The 13542-nt window shown below is 38.2% G+C and overlaps 1 long non-coding RNA gene across 3 annotated transcripts; it reads right to left on the minus strand.

The window, feature by feature from the left end:
• Positions 1 to 201: 201 nt before the first annotated feature.
• On the minus strand, positions 202 to 11157 carry LOC136271326 (uncharacterized). Of its 3 annotated transcripts, none has more exons than XR_010709246.1 (7): positions 11097 to 11157; positions 5728 to 5746; positions 4812 to 4870; positions 2774 to 2833; positions 2603 to 2638; positions 633 to 702; positions 202 to 331 (listed from the first exon to the last, which is right to left on the minus strand). It is a non-coding gene; the product is annotated as an uncharacterized lncRNA (long non-coding RNA). The 3 variants fall into 3 exon arrangements; XR_010709247.1 differs by lacking the exon at positions 11097 to 11157 and adding an exon at positions 5818 to 6394; XR_010709248.1 differs by lacking the exons at positions 5728 to 5746; positions 11097 to 11157 and adding an exon at positions 5818 to 6393.
• Between the last annotated feature and the right edge of the window lie 2385 nt (positions 11158 to 13542).

The raw sequence follows: 13542 nt of genomic DNA on the forward strand, positions 1-13542 counted from the left end.
ATTTTGCCACCTAATAAACACCCTCCCAAATGAATTACCAGGTACACGTTCATCGTTTTTTTCTCATAATTATGGTAAAATGTGTATCTAAGGCCGTCACCTAAAAAAGCATAATGTCAATAATTTAATTATATATAATACACTAAGCGGATTAAAAAGATAAAAATGAAATGTCAGTCTTACCTTTTTTTGCTGATGTAATACCAGTTTGACCAGGATCAGGATGCTTGTAACTTTCTGCCACAGTTTTCTCAACATCCTCTCCAGTATTCTTTTCCTCTTCTATTTTCTGTTTAACAATCTTAAATTCATCATCGCTGTCGTATACATCCTGAAATTAAACAAGCAAGACCTGTCAGTACATAAGTAATACATGTACCCCAAAACACCCGACAATTTATACGTACTGCATGGTTTAAGGAAATTTAGATGAAGGATTTTGTAAATTTATGTATAATATATCTTAAAGTAAAATTATCATCAGAGAATGATTTTGAAAGATGATGCAAAAATTTTCTTCACTTTTGGAGGCACTTTATTTTTAAGATCCAATGGAATAATACAGAAAATACAAAGTAACCAAGCTCCTTCTTTTGGAAATAAAAATGATTGATGTAAACTAATTTGGTTACCACAGCACCACATGTTGTGTCTTCCATCTCCGTCTCTGATTGGGTCTCCAAACTTGGGCATGGCTCTGATCTGCAATACGGTTATATTTAATCAATGTCTATAAACCTAAACTATTGCATTGTTTTAAAACAGTTTAATTGTATAGGTGCGAGGAAAACATATGATTTGGTTTTGATAATGATAGTAACAAGAAATGTTTGTGAAACACTTATGCCCCCCCCCCCCTCCCTTGGAAACATCCACAAAGAAATTGAACGTACATATGTAAACTGCAAATAACTGGAATTTTTCTATGTCCAAGAGCCATAACTCTGTTGAAAATTGCTCAATCGTACCCAATATCAAACTTGACCTAGATATTATCATGATAAACCTGTATACCAAATTTCATTTCAATATGTTCATCTTCTGCGAAAAAAATAAATGGAAACTGCGAATAACTGGAATGTTTCTATGTACAAGGGCCATAACTCTGTCGAAAATTGATCGATCGTACCCAATATCAAACTTGACCTAGATATTATCATGATAAACCTGTATACCAAATTTCATTTCAATATGTTCATCCTCTGCGAAGAAAATAAACGGAAACTACTGTAAACGTGGAAATTTTGACGATGTGTTAATTTTGAATATGTTGGCGATTTTTATTTTCTCGTCAAAATTTCCACTCGCCAAACTTCACATCATATATATAGCGTATTAATACCAGAATTTTTTATCGGCATTATCCCGTTAGGACTAGATATATACAAAGTTAATGATTCATTTATGTAAATAGCTATAAAAACATGTAATTAGCATTGAAAAAACCCATAAAATCTTAACAAGCATGTTTTAAATGCAATTATCACTTAATCGTCACAACATTCTATAATAACTTTGCATGCGTAATTATCATGCCGTGTTTGACCTACTTTATTACCTCAGGCAATATCGAATAAAAACAAAATAACAATTTTATTCCATCAAATCTGTACAGACTTTTTTTTCAATCAAAGTAAAGTTTTATTAATACCAACGCTTGTAAAAGAGTTCACAAGAAAGATAACTCTAACCCTGGTATTATAAGAAATCAAAGATAGATAACTCTTTCTCTTATTCAAAAATTCGTCAAAATTAAAACTCGCCAATTGTCTCTTACTAAAATATCGTCAAATTTTGAACTCGTCAATATAACCACGTTTACAGTATTGGTGCACCGACCGACAGACAGCAGCAAAGCAATATGCCCTCCCTTCTTCGAAGGGGGCATAATTACAAATATTGACTCTGGGGTTGAGAGCAATATTGATTATATTAGCCCGACAAATGAGATATATTGCCCAGCGTAAACAGAGGGAGCTTATATTATTATTATCAATGTTGCCAAAAAACACAGTTAACATTTGTTTTGTTATATGAAGCTTATGCCTCTGCTTTTATATTTCAAAACCTTAGATGTTCGTAATTCTCCAACATTCATAATAACTCGTAAGATACTGAGGGTATAGCATATGCTCTCCCCAACTTTGTTTTGGTGAGCTGAAAATGATTTACTTATGCAGAAAGTTTCAGAACAAAAAAGAATTCTTAACTCAGTGGAATTTCATCTTATTAAGTACTATGATGCACTTAGTTAAGCAGAATGGGGTCGAAACTTTTGGCAAGAAGAGACCTACAGGCCTTAATGTTGACTTGTCAATTAATGAAATGAAAGTTTGTACCAGAGAATGTTGCTAGATATTTAATTCTGGTGTAAAATAATCTATACATAAATACCATAAATATGGAGTACCGGGTATAATTTTATACATTTTATAAATTACTTTTTATTTTACCTTCATGAATATTTTCAATGTGTTATTACAGTGAATAAAGAGGCTATTCTATCTAATCGTGAGTTTCCGTGTGATCTGCCCTGGTGAAAAGTTGTTGAAACTTTACACTGGCAGCATTTGATTTCAAACGCTCCATTATCTTTATTTACCTTGCAAGCAGCTACATTTTTGCTCAACTTGATTTGCTAAAATATAAAATGCATACTATTTAGCGTAAAAAGTTGATGAATATACATCACTTGTAGTTTTGTAATAGAAGAATCATTACTGAAAATTTTCCTTGTAACGCTATAATTGACTTAATTTATAGTTACACATACCATCTTAATTCCCTTGCTGATTTTGCTGGTTAAGTTTACTCTCAGATTTGGAATTATGCTCTGATTGATAAAAAAAATTAAGTGAATAATACAGAATAATGAAGTTAACAAAACATATATTACAACCAATATTAACGTTTTTGGGTGAAATTTTACATACTTAAATTTTTCATCATTCGAGTGTGTTCAATTTTGAGAATTTATTGCAATATCTTTAAATTTTTGCTAATTTGATTCAATTTCTGTGTAAAAATGATTGCCTTACATTTCTTCTCCACAAGACACATCTCTTTAAAAGGTTTAAATCCACAGATTTGAAAAAATATGAACAGGAGACACTTTTTTGCCATAAATAATAATTTTTCAAAAAATTAAAACATCTTATTGACACTCTACTGGTCATGATTTATGCACTTATTAACACCAAATTTTAATCTCTATCTCTATACAGTGTGTTACTTCCACCAAAACCGATTTTCGCTTTCTCATAAAAATAAATAAATCAGTATATCCTTCTTTGAACAATGAATTCATTATTCAGAATTGATAATTTTAGGATCCACAAAATAAAGTTTTGGTGTAGCATATTCCGCCTTAATTTCCTTCTACTCTAGTTGCATAAGAGAGCTCGATGGTCGTGGCCATTTGTAGAGTGTATATAGTTGTCGCCCTTAGGGGAGGAGCTCTATATAACACTTTATGAAAATACCCAAATTTAACAGTAACGATTTATTTATTTTTTCCTTAGTTAAAAATAGTTTACAGGTAAACAAATCAGGTCTAAAAATTGTAGGTAAATTTGTTGACCACCGAACCTCCTTAAGGTGCCTCACTACACCTTGAAAAAGTTTCTCAAATCAGCAGAAAATTACTTGATTATGATAGATAGATGATGGATAAGAGGTATATGTGTCATGTAGGCGAAAAAATGGGCAATTTTATATGAAAAATGATTTTTTCAAAAATTTCATTCAGTAAACATGAACAAAAGTCCCAGGCGGGTTCGAACTCATGACCTGCGGTTCACAAGCCTAATACTTTAACCACTGAGCTATTATGATATACATCTAAATCGATTGATAAAAACAGTTTAACAAAACATTTAAATCGCCATCTTTTGACGTAGTGTCTTAAAAAGTATAAGTCTCGGTGTAGTGAAGTACCTTAACTAAAATACACGTGACTGTATATTACTTTTATAAAATATATCACTTATTTAAGTGGGTCACCATTGCAACGTAGTATACAATTATTTAATGCTTGAGCAGTTGGCCGAGGGCAATAGATCATACTGAGCTGTTCCCTGCACCTCGGGAAAAATATTCTGGTCTATTGACTGTTCAAGAATTAAATAATTGTTTTATTACCTAATTCCTTTTTTAGTTTTCTGGGTTTACAATTTGCATATTGCAGATGGTTTTCGTGCCAATTATGCAATATACTAAGATCTTTTTCTCATCTTTTACATGCACCAAACCTGTTGCATGCTTTACAACATCTCAATTTAATAATATCAGTTTACAAAAAGAAGGAGGAGTCTTCAACCCATTAGATTTTAAATAGTCTTTTACCTTATATGAGGCTTTAAAACTGTTGATTATTTGATACTCCATTTTAATAACATTGAATTTGGTTTCAACAAGTACTAAAAACAGCCTCTATGTAAAGGAATATATGTTTCCCTGAGAAAGGATGTTAACATTATAACACGCGTTCTGAAATACGTTGCCGGTCCAATAGATCACAGTCTATTGACTGGCAGTCCAATAGATCACAGTCTATTGACCGGCGGCCTAATAGATCGCAGTCTATTGACCGGCGGCCTAATAGATCGCAGTCTATTGACCGGCAGTTCAAAATAGACGCAAATATTTAATTTGTAATAAAACAGCAAAATCCCTTTGATTAGGTAATAATAAAATTTATTTTACCACTTGATAGCCTTGCCGAAATGAAAAATAAATTCAAAATCAAGTTATATATTATAACCCTATCTGACAATATTCATCATGAATCTTAGAATCACTATGTTGCTTACCTTTGTGATCTGCTATTTGTTATCTTGTTCACAGCTATTGATTTTTTCCTCTAAGCCGTCTGCCAGATAAAAGCAGAGAAGCATGTATATTACTATTAATTACTCTAAACTGGTCAATTGACAATCAATTACATGTATCTTTAAAAATATTGATCTGGTAAATACTTCATTATAATGCTTCTGAAGCTTTTTTAGCACTTCCAACCATCCATTATGAGATTTAAATACATCAGGGTGGGTACCGTATTTAAAATCCTGTGCAATTTCATTAACAAGTGGCACACCTTTGTATAACATGCTTTCATGAAGTTGTCTCTTTAAATTTTGATTGACAAGTACATTATCAATATTACCAGATTAACAGGTGTAAATAAGCCAATAAATGTTTCGGCTAGCAAAAATTATATTCCAAGACACAAGGGTATCCTTTCTCTATCTAAATACACAGAGTTTTTTATTCAAGGACACATACCAATTTCAAACGTCTGATTTTTTTTTAAAGAAGTATGAAAGTATGTCGATCACTACCGGTAATACTACATACTACAGATTTATCAGGTAGTGAGAGACTTATGGATGTAAGCGGGCAGTCGTGTGGGTGGAGAAAGAATGAGAGGGTAGGGAGAGAACAAGAGGGTGGAAGAAAATAAAAGGTTGAAAATAGAACATGAGGGTTGGGAATGATCAAGATGGTGGGAAGAGTGCTAGGAGACGGTGAAACGCATACAAGAGAGGGTGAAAAGAGATCACGAGGGTGCAAAGAGAACAAGAGAAAAGGTTGGGAGAAAACTAGACGGTGACCAGAGATTGAGTGAGGGTGGGGAGAGGTGAGAGGTTTGGAGAGATGAGAAGGTGGGAGAGAATGACAATTAGGAGAAAAAAGAAGTGTCAGAGAGAGAATGTGAGTGTGACTTACCTGAAGGTCATTACTAGTTCTGAAAAAAAAAACATTAAAATGCATGGCCATCCTTTTTAAGTTAGTGTATATAATTGGAAGTTTCTTTACCGTTTCCGAGTTCCTATTGATTTGACTGCTCTCTTTGAACAACAGGCACCCAAATCAAATGATCACCTTAGAAGCTATACAATCTTCTAGCTCACTGTCAACAGTTCGAAATTACACTAGATGTTGGTCTGAACTTTACGGGAAGAAGAAGAAGGACTTTCAAGCGTGAAGTGAGAAGTTAAAGCGCATGCGTGACCTTAGTTATTAAATAAGCAGAGACTGACATCTGGACCACGTACAACACCTTGTAGCAACCTGTCATATAAACAGGAGCATCGAGGATCTGATTTTAATCAGAATGGACCACAACAGAACAAGCTGACACAAAATATATATCAATGTTAATACCTATCCACAATACGCTGTCATACCAGATATATACCCTGTTTAACTCAAGGATGCACAATTGTTCTGAGGTGAATTAAATGCAAAGCGGGGATATAATATCGGTACACCTAAATGTTAAATTAAGATATTGTTTGTCAATATCATCAAATTATTTCACAATTATCAAATCTGTGTATATATTATGGAGAAGAACCGACAGTTGTATGCAGTTGAGTTAAAACTACAGGAAGTACATGCATGTACACAGCCAATAAAAGGCACACACACACACACACACACACACACACACACACACACACACACACAAAAGATGATTCTCATTTATTTTTCAGAAATTCATTGGACCAAAATTATATATTGCACAATACTGGAGTCTTTCTTTAATTATATCAAATTCTATTGATTGATATTGCCTTATCAACCCCCTTTTATCTTACGTACACAATACTCTGTAAATAAATGATACTATTAGAATCTAAATTCTATAGAAATATCTTGCAATTACCAAAGGTGGATCCTTCGCCACACCTCCATTTGAATTCTTCATATTTTTTAAATTTAATTATTGATTGATTTATTAATTATTGATATTTATTTATTATTTCGGCTTTTGAAAAATTGTTTATACTTTCAAACATTAGTAGTGCCGACTGCCAATGGCAAATATAAAGTGGCAAAGAGGGGGGGGGGGGGTTGGGGTTACAATCATATCTACTACTGCACAGATGCACAGAGTTGACAATTAAGTTATTTAGCAAATGATATAAAGAAGATCTTGTGAAGTGAGTGAACTAAATATTTGACACTTTGCTATTTTAATGTGGATGCGAGAACATTGTGCGATCTTTACATGTGTAAACTATAGTTTTGACGTCTTAATCCTTTACAGATCAAAAGTTGACCATATACTATATACTGATTGTAAATTAAGCACATATGTAAAACAAAACAAAATTATGTTATGAAAATTATTTATCAATAGTTAAAAATTTTGATTACAGGAAATCTCTTTGTGAATTAAGAATATCCTGTCACTGATGCTCGAGGAACGTGTCGTCTGACCTTCAGCCCTAAAGTAACCCTATCTGACAATTTTCATCATGAATTCAATCATTGAGTTGCTCAACTATGTGATCTGCTATTTGTTATCTTCTTCACCCTTGCACAGCTATGGGTTTTTTTTCTCTTAGCAGTCTGCCAGTTAAAAGCACAGAATTGATTGATTTGACTATTACATTAATTTCATCTTGATAAATATTTACCTGGTAATTTAATACTCCTTACAATGCTTCTGAAGCTATTTTAGCACTTCCAAACACTCCGAGATTTAAATACACCTGGGTATTTAAATAACATACCATTTGATTGACATATGTGGTTATCTCTTCAAATATTAAATTGACACTTACATAATGTACACCACATAAGTGGTTAATAGATCAACAGGTATAAAGAGATTAACCATGTAAGGCAATAAATGTGTTATATAAATAAAATTCCATGCCACACCAGTATATCCTTCTCTATCGCAATCCAATTAAAATTAGACTTGTAATTCCGCTCCTCTACGATACGCTATACTTGAATTACAAGTCTAATTTTAATTAGATTGTCTCTATCGGTATTTACAATAACATTAGGACGTATGCAGAATTCACATGCTTCTAATTACAGACAGGTGTGAATGTACATGTATATACATCGATCCCTACCAGTAGTATTACATGTACGCACTACAGATTGATCAGCTATTGATAAATTAAACTAATGGATGTAAGCAAGGACTCACATTGTATAAGAAAGTGAAACGAAAGAATGTGAGGAGAGAACAAGAGGGTGGGAAAAGAAAAAAGGGGGATGAGAGGGTTGGGAGAGAATGAGAGTGAGGAGTGAATGAAGGGGTAAGGATAAAAAGGGGGTGGGGAAGGAGGAGAGGGTGGGGAGAAGAGAAAAAGGGTGGAGAAAACATAGGAATGGGGAGAGAATTAGAGTTTGGGGAGAGGAAAGAGTAGGAAAAGAGAATAATAGGATGGGGGAAGAAGAGAGGTTGTGAAGAAAATAGGAAGGTGGAAAGAGATGGAGAGGGTGGGTAAGGAAGGAGTGGGGAGAGGATAGATGGGGGGGGGAGGAAGAAATGCTGGGGAAAAGACAAGAGAGCAGGGAGAAAATGAGAGGGTGGGGAGAAAATTAGAGGGTTAGGAGAGAGAGGGTGAGAAAATGAGAAGATGGGGAAAGGAGAGAGGCTGACGGGAAGAGAGGGCAGGAAGAGAATGAGAGGGTTGGGTGAGAAAGAGAGTGGGTAGAGAGAGAGTGGGGAGAGAGAGTGGGGAGAAAAATGTGGGGAGAGAGAGGGTAGGGAAAGAAAGAAGGTGGGGAGAGAAAGGTTGGGAGAGAGAACGTGGGAGAGAGTGAGGAGAGAGAGGGTAGGGAGAGAGAGAGAGTGAGGAGAGAGAGAGGGTGAGGAGAGAGGGGGTGGGGGAGAAAAAGAGAGAGGGTGTGGAGATAGAGGATCCGAGAGAGAGAGAGGGTGGGGAGAGTGAAGGGTGGGGAGAGAGGGTGGGAAGAGAAAGAGAGAGGGGAGAAAGAGAGGGGAGAGAGAGAGAGGGCGGGGAGAGGAAAGCGTGGGAAGAGAGCGTGAGAGAGTGGGAAGAGAAAGAGAGTTGGGAGAGAGAGAGAGGGTGGGGTGAAGAAAAGGTGGGAAGAGAGAGAGAGGTGAGAGAGGTGGGGAGAGAGAGAGGGCAGGAAGAGAATGAGAGGGTAAAGGGAGAGAGAGAGGAGAGAGAGAGGGTGGGGAGAGAGAGAGAGAGAGAGAGAGAGAGAGGGTGGGGAAAGAGAGAGAGGGTGGGAAGAGAGAGAGGGTGGGAAGAGAAAGAGAGTGGGGAGAGAGGTTGGGGAGAGGAAAGATCGGGAAGAGAATGAGAGGGTGGGAGAGAGAGAGTGAGGGAAGAGCAAGAGGGTGGGGAGAGAAAGAGTGTGAGGAGAGAGGGGTAGGGGTTAAGATGGGGAGAGAGGGTGGGTAGAGAGAGACAGGGTGGGGAGATAAAGAGGATGCGAGAGAGAGAGGGTGGGGAGAGTGAGGGGGTGGGGAGAGAGGGTGGGAAGAGAAAGAGAGAGGGGAGAGAGAGAGAGGGTGGGAGAGGAAAGCGTGGGAAGAAAGCGTGAGAGGGTGGGAAGAGAAAGAGAGTGGGAAGAGAGAGAGTGGGAGATGAAGAAAAGGTGGGAAGAGAAAGAGTATGGTGAGAGAGAGGTGAGGAGAGAGAGAGGGCAGGAAGAGAATGAGAGGGTAAGTAGAGAGAGAGGGTGGGGAGAGAGAGAGAGAGAGAGAGAGAGAGAGAGAGAGAGTGGGGAGAGAGAGGGAATGGGGGAGAAAGAGGGTGGGTAGAGAAAGAGAGTGGGGGGAGAGAGAGGGTGGGGAGAGAGAGGTTGGGGGAGAGAGGGGGTGGGGAGAGGGAGAGGATGGGGAGAGAGAAATAGGGTGGCAAGAGCGAGAGGGTGGGGAGAGAGAGAGAGAACGTGGGGGGGAGAGAGAGAGGGTGGGAAGAGAAAGAGAGTGGGGAGAGGAAAGATCGGGAAGAGAATGAGAGGGTGGGAGAGAAAGAGTGAGGGAAGAGCGAGAGGGTGGGGAGAGAGAGAGAGTGAGGAGAGAGGAGTGGGGGAGAAAAAGAGAGGAAAGAGAGTGGGGAGAGAGAGAGGGTGGGGAGAGAGAGAGGGTGGGGAGATAAAGAGGATGCGAGAGAGAGAGGGTGGGGAGAGTGAGGGGGTGGGGAGAGAGGGTGAGAAGAGAGAGAGAGGAGAGAGAGAGGGTGGGGAGAGGAAAGCGTGGGATGAGAGCGTGAGAGGGTGGGAAGAGAAAGAGAGTGGGGAGAGAGAGAGTGGGTGGGGTGAATAAAAGGCGGGAAGAGAGAGAGAGTGGTGAGAGAGAGGTGGGGAGAGAGAGAGGGCAGGAAGAGAATGAGAGGGTAAGTAGAGAGAGAGGGTGGGTAGAGAAAGAGTAAGGAGAGAGAGGGTGGGAAGAGAGAGAGAGAGAGAGAGAGAGAGAGAGAGAGAGAGAGAGAGAGAGAGTGGGGAGAGAGATGGAATGGGGAGAAAGAGGGTGGGTAGAGAAAGAGTGGGGAGAGAGAGAGGGTGGGGAGAGAGAGGGTGGGGGAGAGAGAGGGTGGGGAGAGGGAGAGAATTGGGAGAGAGAAATACGGTGGCAAGAGCGAGAGGGTGGGGAGAGAGAGAGAGGGTGGAGAGAGAGAGAGAGGGTGGGAAGAGAAAGAGAGTGGGGAGAGAGGTTGGGGAGAGGAAAGATCGGGAAGAGAATGAGAGGGTGGGAGAGAGAGAGAGTGAGGGAAGAGCGAGAGGGTGGGGAGAGATAGAGAGGGTGGGAAGAGAAAGAGTGGGGAGAGAGATAGGGTGGGATGAGAAAGAGTGGTGAGAGAGAGAGAGGGTGGAAAGAGAAAGAGTGGGAAGAGAAAGAGAGGACGGAGAGAGAGTGTGGGGAGAGAGAATGAGGAGAGAAAGAGTGGGTGAGAGCAAGAGGTTTGGGAGAAAAGGAAAGGGTGGGTAGAAATTGAGAGAGGTTGTGGGGATAAGGAGAGGATGGAAAGAAAATATGATAGGGTGAGTAGAAAATGAGGGTGGGGAGAGAATGAGAGGGGGGTGGGGAGAGAATGAGAGGGTGGGGAGAGAATGAGAGGGTGGAGAGAGGGCAGAAGGAGAATGAGCCTTAGGGTGGGAAGAGAATGAGAGTGAAGAGAGAAGGAAAAACCAGAGTGTTGGAGATTACAAGAGGGTTGAAAGATTATAAGAGAGTGGGGAGAGGAGAGGAAAGAATGAGAAGGAGAGTGCAGAAAGAATGAGAACAGGAGGGTGTGGGGGAGAGAATGACAGTGAGGTGAAAAAAAAAGATTGTCAGAGAAGAGAAAGTGTGAAAGAGGGTGACTTACCTGGAGGTTAAGAACCACAATCATTTCCATTTCCGAAAAAAACAATACATGTATAACAGTAGCCGTTTTCTGCTCTCTCTCTCTCTCTCTTTCCCTGAGCAACAGGTTCCCCAATCAACTGATCAAAGACAAGTTATTGGCAAACAGAGTCCTTTATAAAACTATCTTTGGCAGACAGGGGGTAGGACCATCACAGATCGAATAATTCGAAGAGAGAGAGACGCGTGCCCCTCAAAATTTGAAGGGTCTAATGTGTGGGTCAACGAGCAATTCCCACCCGAGATTGAGGAAACGAGGAAGAAATTTTACCTGATCATGAGATTAGCAAAGAGGGATTGAAAGCGCGTGCCACTAACCAAAGATTTGTTATACATCAAGGATGAGTTTCACGACTAAGAAAAGAATGTATCCACCCAGCCGGAATGCCCGTCTTACTCCCAAGTAGTAAACACTGGTAGCAGAAGAAAATGTTTATTTCTCTCAAACCATCCGGCATATCAAAATAACAAAAATATTTACAAATGTACAAGTGCAAGGTCAAGTTAGGAAGAGTAGAGAAATTTTATTAAATTGAGCTAATATTTCTTTAACAAATATGGAAAACTTTTAAAATAAATCAATATCTATGGTATTAATAAGATTCACAAATTTAAAAGTATTAATAGCGTCACTTAAAAGGAAAATTAATCATCTTCCTGTTTTTGTTTGTACATGTATAATTATATGTATGTAAATTTATATTAAATATACAAAATCAAATTTTATAGCACGAAGCACCACACTGGTTATGTCGGCCTTTGTTGTAAATCTCTCTTTCTCTCGGTCTGTGTACATACATTTACCATTTATGATTAGATAGGCGTTTAGAGTGGCTACAGCCAGCTCTCTGCTGAATTATGGCTTCAGAAATGCGTTTCCTATAAAAACAGCACCTCAGTTTCATCAAAATATAAATATATTATGCAACTAGGTTTGTTTAACTTGCGAGCTCATAAACGAGCAATTACTGCTACAGCTAGAAACCCTCGTTTACACCAACGCTTGGGTGAAAACAGAATAACAAAATTATTTTTTCAATTAAGGTATTATGGGACACCTGTCGATATTAATGTGGATAAAAGTAAATTATAATCAAAATACTTTCACCGTTTTTAAATCTTCAAATTTTACAATATTTGACCAAAAATATATATGTTTTGAATTTTTGGGAAAGATAAACATCATAAAATCCCCAGGGGGATTCGAACTCATGACTTACGGATTCGTAGATAATACTCTAGCCCATTGCACTATGCTATAGTATAACTCGTCCGACTGGGAATGGAAAAGTTTTTAAATTTATGCTTCTACATTATATATAAATCTATGCAATTTTTTTTTATCGGAAGTATGTTACAATATTGAGGTGTCCCATGCCACCTTAAGCCTCATCATTGTACTTTTTCTAAATGTTATATGACAATCGCAACTTCTCGGGCTTTCTCGGCAGGCTCTTTATATAAATACAACACATATCATGATCTGTTAACATGTAAGCTAGACTTCATTTAAGTAAATGATATACCCTAAAATAAAACACAGAAGCGACTAATAGGGCTGTCTAGCCGATAATTATTTTAATGGGAAGCGACTCCATTTTGTATAAAATTCTAACATCCATCCCCCCCCCCCCGTCACAAACTTTCCTCATTCATTACTCAGCCTCAAGTCTGAGTTTTTACCTCAAATTGATGCACTTTTCCTTTAAGGATTTGAGTTGAGGACTGAGCTGAGGGATTTTAAAGTTTTGGTGATTGTGGGGCCTGGTAATGTTAATACATTCAAGGTAATTTTCCGAGCCTGCCAGAAAGGCCCGAGAAGTTGCAATTGTGTTATAGGGCTATACATGTATAATCTAACATCATCTGCAGGTAGTACAAATCATCACCGCCAAAATATATCCATAGTGGTACCTCGTGTTGAAGAACTTTCATTTGACGTTTAAAACTTACCTTAACCTGACTATTTGGAGTTTTGTAAAGTATCCTTTATGAAAAATTTTCAGAAGACTTGTGGTGAATGAGCAATAATATGTCTGGGCTGCATGCTCAAGATTCTACAAGGGCAGGGGGAAAAGGTTAAAATTCTGACAGCTGAAATATGTAAAAAACAAATATTTCATAAGAAAGAGAAACAGTTCTCAAAACTTTTTAAAAATTTCTTATTTTCTCCCCTAGGAAAAGGGGCTTGTCCTAAATTTTCACAACTTTGAATCCCCTTTGCCTAAGGGTGCTTTGTGCCAAGGTTAGTTGAAATTGCCCCAGTTGTTTTTTAAGAAGATGTTAAAAATGTGAAAAGTTTACAGACCGATGGACAGAAGGACAGACAGACAACAGACAAAATGTGAGCTAAAAAGGAAGGAAGTTCCAACATTTCAGTTCTTTAAAACTATGATAATATTTTCATT

Source organism: Magallana gigas, chromosome 9, assembly GCF_963853765.1.
Source record: "Magallana gigas chromosome 9, xbMagGiga1.1, whole genome shotgun sequence".
In the NCBI taxonomy this organism is placed as follows: Eukaryota; Metazoa; Mollusca; class Bivalvia; order Ostreida; family Ostreidae; genus Magallana; species Magallana gigas.